The following is a 7215-nucleotide window of genomic DNA, read 5'->3' on the forward strand; positions in this document are numbered from 1 at the left end:
CCAGGCACGGTGTGCTCACCACAGCCTGCTTCCATCACCCCTTGGCTGCACAGAGCAGAACACAGCAGAAAGGGCTCTGCAGCAAGAGAGGGAAAGGGCTGGAAGCAGGCACGGACCATGAGCCGGTGGCAGGGTTTCACCCCGTCCTGCAAGCAGACAGGCAGAGGTCCTGGGAGGGCCTCCGGGAAAGGGGGAGGCTGGATTCAATCCTTGTCTTTCACCTGGGCTGGAGTCCAGCCCCAAAATAGCTGTCCAAAAACAAGATCACATGAGAGGAAAAAAATAGCAAGGCGAAGGATTATCCATACTTCCTTGTCCTATGTGGGTGCAGAGCGGCAGCCGGCACTGCCAGCCACGGTGTCTCTCTGGTATCTGCCGGCCAACACCAGCCACTGCCCAGGACCTGGCACATTCCCGGTGCCTGTGCCCGTCTGAGGGACCCTGCCTTGCTCTGGGACACCCGTGAGTGCTGCGAGGGGTGTGGGTACAATTGCTGTGGGAGCTGCTGGCTCCAGGAAGCGGGGCAAGGGGCAGGGTGACCCCAGCTTCCCAGCCACCCCTGCCACCCAGCCACCCCTGCCACCCAGCCCTGCACACTCCGACTGACCCTCAGGTGAGTGCCTCTTCCAGCATTCCCCATTTCCCCTGGCAGAGCACCCTGCAGAGCCACAGCCTCCCAGGGGCTTTGGAGCCCCTTCTCAAAGAGTCTACACCGCACGGTCCTGGTTCCTGAACTCCTGGCCAAGCTCACCAGCTTGGCCACACGTTTGGCACTGGGGAACAACTGGGGTTTCCTTTTCCTCCCTCCAGCTCTGGCAGGAGTGGCTTTCTACCATTGTGCAGTACTCAGCTTTTACTGGGCTGAGCAGTGCTCAATGACTCCTTCCAGGAATACCATTCCAAAAGAGATGGAACCAAAGCTGAAGGCTGGGGGATCTTATGGATCTCATTTTAAATATGCAGGACGTTTCGCCTAAGTTGTCTTTGCTGCAGGACCATGGTTTGCAGGGATAAGGAGCTGCTGGGGCAGCAGGTGCTGGGGCTCAGCTGCCCACACACGCACTGCCTGCGTGAGCTGGTGCCAGGCAGAGAGAAGCACCTACAGCTTCCTCGGGGCTCCATAGTTAATTATTCACTGTGCTTCCAAACAACCCCAGGAAGTGTGCATTATTTATGGGACTCAGAGCCGAGGAGACTGGTGGGCATTTGAGGCAGTGAGGTAAAGAGGTTCCTTACCCCAGACAGAGGCAGGAGCAGGAGAGGAACAGGAGCAGCAGCCAGCCACCAAAATCCATCCCGAGAGCCTGGGAAATACCATGGGCACCTGCTGCAGCTGGGGCTGCCCAGGCAGGGCCAGACTGGGAAGGGCAGAGGGAGGCAGAGCTGCTGTCATGGCAGTGCCCCGCAGTACCACCCATCCCCTCAGTACCCCCATCTCCTCAGTGTCCCCATCACTGCAGTGCCCCCCGTTTCCATAGTGACCCCATCCCTGCATTGTCTCCCATCCCTCCAGCTCTCAGTGCAGGGCCTGGGGTCACTGCAGTACTGTTGGTGTCTGGATTTTGGCCAAGTCTCCTCTCCCCTTGTGCCTGGTGCAGATCCCACTGCCCAAGCCCGTGTTTGCTCCGCATCCATACCTCACTCTGGCTGTTGGCTCCATCCCGGGGCCGTCTGCCTTCAGGACAGGCAGAAAGGACACCATTTGGCAGGACATCATCTGCAGCGCTCCGTGCCCTGCGTCACACCAGGGCTGCTGAATGCCAACCACAACCAGGGTGCAAGGGGGACCAGGCAAGTGGGGAAGGCTGGGTTGCAGGGAGGGGCCAGTCTCCCTGCAGCTCCAAAACAAGGGGGGGTGATCCCTTGAGTGAGAAGGAGCAGCATTTCCTAATCTTCCTCATATACTCAAAACCCCAGTGCCTTTCATCCAGGACAGCCAGAGGCATAGCCAGGACTGCCATTCTGTGAGATTCAGGAATGTTTGGCTATAACTTTTTTTATTTCCTGAAATAGCAGGAGGAATGTGTGGGATTGTTCAAACTGGAAAAAAAAAGGAATAGTGCTATAGCAGGAAAGGCCATAGAGTCCACCTGTGCTGTGGGGTGCATGAGGAGCCATCTGCACCAGCCACTGGTAACCACAGTCAACTCGGGAATGTTTTATCCAAACGTCTGGGCTCACAGCATTTCCAGCCCGGAATGCCTGTCCAAACACACTGGCTCCACGTGAGCCGGGACTAAAAGCCTATTCTGGGCGAGCCTTAGATAACACAGCCTAAACACCACATCAAAGCACTCGTGGAGCCCGGCCAAACGCTGAAGTCATCGCTCGGGCTTCATTAGCCCTGCAGCAGCAGCAAACACGCAGCGACCCGCAGCCTCACACCTCGCACAGCTGCACCCCAACCTGTACCCAGCCTGTACCCCATGAGCTCACCACTGGCACCCCATAAGCCCACGAGCTCACTGCTGCCACCTCACGAGCCCATCTCCCCCCGGCATCTCATGAGCACACAAGCCCACTGCTGGCACCTCACAGGCCCACCACTGGCACCCCAAGAGCCCACTGCTGTCATCCCACAAATCCACCCTGACATCCCATGAGCCCAATAGCCCACGGCTGGCACCCCACAAGCCCAGCCCTGGCAACCCAGCGAAGCCGATGCCCCAGCACAGCTGCCCTATGGTAGAGCCGGCATCGGCACCAGGCACCAGTTCCTGTCCTCGGGGACATAGAGCTGCATTTTATCTGGCTGACAGCGCTCTCGGGAACACTTCGGCTTTTAAGGCCAAGCTCTCTCAGTGCCAGCGGGAACACAGCCGGAGTAGCCCTGTGGCCGCCCCTGCCCCGGCCCCTTCTCTGCGGCTGCCCAAGGGGAGGGCAGGGACCCTGTGAGCAGGGCAGGGACTCCCACGGGGAGGGCAGGGACCCTGTCCCCGCTGCCCGGGGCACCCGGAGCTGATTAGGGTGAGAGGGGTCATCGCCTTCTCAGAGGGTACTGAGACACCCAGCACTGCAGGAATGTCCTTGGCCGCGATGATGGGAGAGGGAAATGCGAGGGACAGGAATGCTGATGCTCGTCCAGCATTTGGGGGGTTTTCTCCGATCCTGCTGGCCGGGGGGGGCCTCAGCCCCAGCCCGCTGGTCTGACCCGTGGTCGGGCAGTGCAGGCAGGTGCCCGGCTCCGCTGCGGGAGCGGATGCGATCGCGCACTGCCGCCCCCTTTCCCTCCCCCGCATCCTCCCGTCGCTCTCCCGCCCCGAGGCAGCTCCTCCTCATCCTCCTCATCCCCGTTCCCTGTGTTCCATCCCGGTTCTCCCCGCGCGCACTTGCGGAGCCGCAGCCGGGAGCGCCGCGCAGCCGCCGGTAGGTGCGGGGCGGGGGTGGACAGCGGCGGGATCCGCACCCGGGACGAGGCGGGCGGCGGGGCTGAGCCCACGGGGGTCTCTGACAGCCCCACGGGAGACTCACACGAACCCCTCGGATCCCCATGCATGCTCTGCCAGCCCCACGGATCCCCACTGGCAGCTCTGGGATCGCCAGGGCATGCTCGTACATGCTGCACCGAGCCCTACGGGATGCTCTGGGTTCCCCATGGGATGCTCTGCGAGCCCTATGGATCCCCATGGGAGGCTATAGGATCCTCACAGGATGCTCATACATGCCCCATGGATCCCTAAGGGTTGCTCTGCCACCCCCACGGATCCTCATGTGATGCTCTGCCAGCCCAACGGGATGCTTTAACACCCTCACGGATCCCTATGGGATCCTCTGCCACCCCCACGGAGCCTCACAGGATGCTCGGGTTCCCCATGGGATGCTCTGCCAGCCCCATGGACCTGCACAGGAGTCTCTGGGATCCCCACGGGATGCTAGTACATGCCACATGGATCCCCAGGGAGTGCTCTGCCACCCTAACAGATGCCCATGTGATGCTGGGCAGAGGGGGCAGAGGGAGGTTCCAGAGCACAGGTGTGGGGTGGGTAGTGGGGAGGCAGCAGGTCCCTTCTCCAGGGACAGTTTTAGGGAGTCAGTGTGCTGCTCCCCCCAGCTGGGACAAACCCCCTCAAGCCCTGCAGGTGCCCCCAAACCCGGAGAGATAGGAGTGGTTCCGCAGCCAGGAGCATCATTCCAAATAACACTCTCCAAATTACTGCAAATTCACCTAAAGCTCTGGGCAGAAGCAGAAGCCCAGATCAGAATTTAAATTGAAATATACAATAAACTAAAAACATTTTATATGGCAAAACACAATATTTGGACCATTAAAATAACCAAACAAACTAAAAAACCCCAAACAAACAGGAATGATATAGTGCAGTGACACAGCACTATAAATGGTTCATTTTTGATGCAAAAACCAAAATAAAGTCGCAGAACCATAGAAGGGTTTGGGGAAGCCACAGTTTCTCTGGACAATTAAGGGTGATTGGGAATGCTCCATCCCTGGAAGTGTTCAAGGTCAGGTTGGGCGGGGTTTGGAGCAACCTGGTCTAGTGGAAGGTGCCCCTGCCCATGGCAGGGAGTTGGAACTGGATGATCTTGAAGGTTCCTTCCAACCCAAACCTTCTAGGATTTATAGCTGAAATAGCACTACTGCAGCAATTATCCTGATGGGCCTGTCAGCCCTGACTCCTCATCAGCACCATGCTCCAAGCTGTGAACTGTTCTCTCAGCCAAGCCAAAGATGCCAAATATAAAGACAAATCGCTGCAAGGCTCGAATCGCCCTGGCTGGGGGTGCAGGTGGTGTTAGGGCTGAGCCTCCTCACCCCCCCAGGGTCACATGTCCCCACTGCCACTTTCTGCCACCTGCAGCCTCTTGGTCCCTTTGGGCCATTTAGCAAAGAGGAAACTCCCTGATAGAGCAACAGCTCCCCATCCCTGCTTTGGTGAGGGTCCAGGGTTCCGTGGGGCTTCTGCTCTGGAGCTGAGTGTGCAGCTGATCAGGAGTAAGGGCAAGGAGCTGTAGCCAGCTGCATGATGAGCTGCCTCAGCTGGGAGGAAGATCAGGGTCTCAGGAGTGGGAGGAAGGCCAGGGTAACTTAGGGAGCTTGGGAGGAAAAGTTTATCCCCTGGGCTGGGGTGGAGCTGGGAATGAAAGTTTATCCAATGTTCTATCCAAAACTCTATGCAGAGTTCTAGGTCTGGCTGGGGACCTCGGCAGACCCGAACTCTGTCCAGCCCAAATCCAAAGTCTGTGTTCCTGCACATCTCGAGCCCAGAAACCAGAGGAAGTTGGGCTGACTCGGTGTGCAAGGAGAACAATTGGACATTGTGCTGCCTTATCGCCACTGAGCCCCGTCCAGGCCCGAGGAACCGATTAAACTTTAGACCCCTCTGCACAGACCTTCCCGTATGTCTCATGTGCCTCTTTGACCTCTCACCCCTTTCCATCCTCCTCTTTTTTTTGGTCTCTGCCTTTCCTTTGGCCTCCCTCTTTATTTTGGCCTCCTGCCCTTTTCAGCCTCTGCATTTCTTTCCCCCTCCCACCCTTTCTTGGCCCTCTACCTTTTTGCAGCCTCTATTTTTTCTGGCCTCATTTTCTCTTCTGATCAATCTTTTTTTTCTCTTACACTCCTCTACTTTTTTTTCTCCCCAGTCTTATTTGTGACTCCATTTCTTTTGCAGGCTTCTTCTCATCTTTAGCCTCCATTTCTCTTTCAGTCTTCCTTGCTTACTCCATCTCCAATCTTTTTTGCCCTTTCTTTTTTGGCCTCAAAACACATTAGCACTTGTACTATATCTTCCAACTCTTTCAGTAAATATTCCCTAAAGGAAAATGTATATTCCAGGGAGATAAACCCTGCCCTGACCTAATGGGCTGCCCCTGAGTACCAGCACATCTCCCTCCTGGGCACAGCAGGCACTGACTCATGGCTGGGGCATTTTTAGGAATCCTGCGTACATTGTCTGCCAGTGCAGAGCTGTCAGGGATTATTGTGAGGGCTGGAGGCCTGCCTTTCAAATAGAAATCTCACAATAGAAATCTCTTTGCAGAAGAATTTTTTGAAAACCCGTTCAGCAAGAGAGAATGAGACACTATGGCTTTGTCACAGTCTCTGCTGTGGATGCAGGAATCCTCCCTCTCCCTCTTTGTTTTAGAAAGGTGCCTGACTTGGTGTTTCTCAGCAATGGCAGTTCCTATTTTTTGTTTCCAACATTGGTGTCTGTTGGTTTAAAGAACCAAAGCAAACACTGAAGCGCAGAGCAGCCACAGCAGCAGTCGGTGATTTGCAGGTTTTATATTCCTCAAATTCTGTTGGTGTTTAACAGGGAAGGTGGCACTGCCCACCAAGGGACAGGGACTCGTGCCTCATGCCTGGGTCATAGGCAGCCATAGCCTCCAGTCCAGGGAGGAGGCAGAGGCAGGTCTGTAGCATGCAGAGCACCCGGCACCTGCAGGTGACAAAATTTTGGCTGTCACAAGCCTTGCTTTCCTCTCTAAAAGCTTGCTAAAGAAGAGTATAATAAAATGCTTCACTTCTAGCTGTTGAATGTGGCAGACCCTCACAGTGCCAGGGTTAATATTTGGGAATTCTCTTGGGAAAGGACCCCCCTTTCCCCTGCTGTTTGTGCTGACCCAAATCCCCAAACCCATTCCCTTGCCCAGGGTACACACTGGACCAAGAAGGCTGCCCAGGGATGGACCAAGCAGAGATCCCATAGACAGCACCCAAGCCCAGGGTACTTGAGCCTGGCAGCTAACCCTGAGGATAAAGATCAGAAAAGAGGCAGAAAAAGGTTTGCCGCGGGAAGTGTTTCACAGGGTGCAGAAGCTGGGCTGGCTGCTGTGCCCAGGGTGCCACTGACTCATGGGGTGACATCCAAAACCCTTTTGTCCCCTACAGACTCCTTTCAGAACTGTTGTCTGCTGTGAGGCTTTTCCCTTTGCCCACAACGGTCTGGACACACAGTTCATACATGACTCACAACCCACTTGCACTCACAAAGTCTGTCCTTGCTCCTGGCTCTTAATTTAGATCTGTGCCTCAAGAGCTGAAATCTCAGATCTTTCCTTCCCACATCTCTGGGGTTGGTAAATCCGCCTGTCCCACCTGCAGACCACCCTTGCCAGCTCTCAGCTGTGCAGGGACATTATTTCTGCAGAATCATAGAATGACAGAATCATTTAGGTGGGAAAAGCCCTCTAAGATCAAGTCCAGCCTTTCCCCAGCACTGCCAAGGGCACCCCTAGCCCATGTCCCCAAGTGCC

The 7215-nt window shown here is 55.9% G+C and overlaps 1 protein-coding gene across 3 annotated transcripts in view; it reads left to right on the top strand.

Moving 5' to 3' along the window:
• The first annotated feature begins 537 nt into the window (after positions 1–537).
• Positions 538–7215, top strand: part of FGF1 (fibroblast growth factor 1) — a 24189-nt gene continuing 17511 nt past the window's right edge. For 2 of the 3 annotated variants that reach the window (XM_017823010.1, XM_017823013.1), the window contains exon 1: positions 3283–3366. The gene's annotated coding sequence lies outside the window, so the exon portion shown is untranslated. Of the gene's footprint in view, positions 614–3282; positions 3367–7215 lie in introns of those variants that run through there. The other variant, XM_017823011.1, reaches the window with a different exon arrangement.

The sequence above is a fragment of the Lepidothrix coronata genome, unplaced genomic scaffold (assembly GCF_001604755.1).
Source record: "Lepidothrix coronata isolate B3197 unplaced genomic scaffold, Lepidothrix_coronata-1.0 Scaffold100, whole genome shotgun sequence".
NCBI lineage: Eukaryota > Metazoa > Chordata > Aves > Passeriformes > Pipridae > Lepidothrix > Lepidothrix coronata.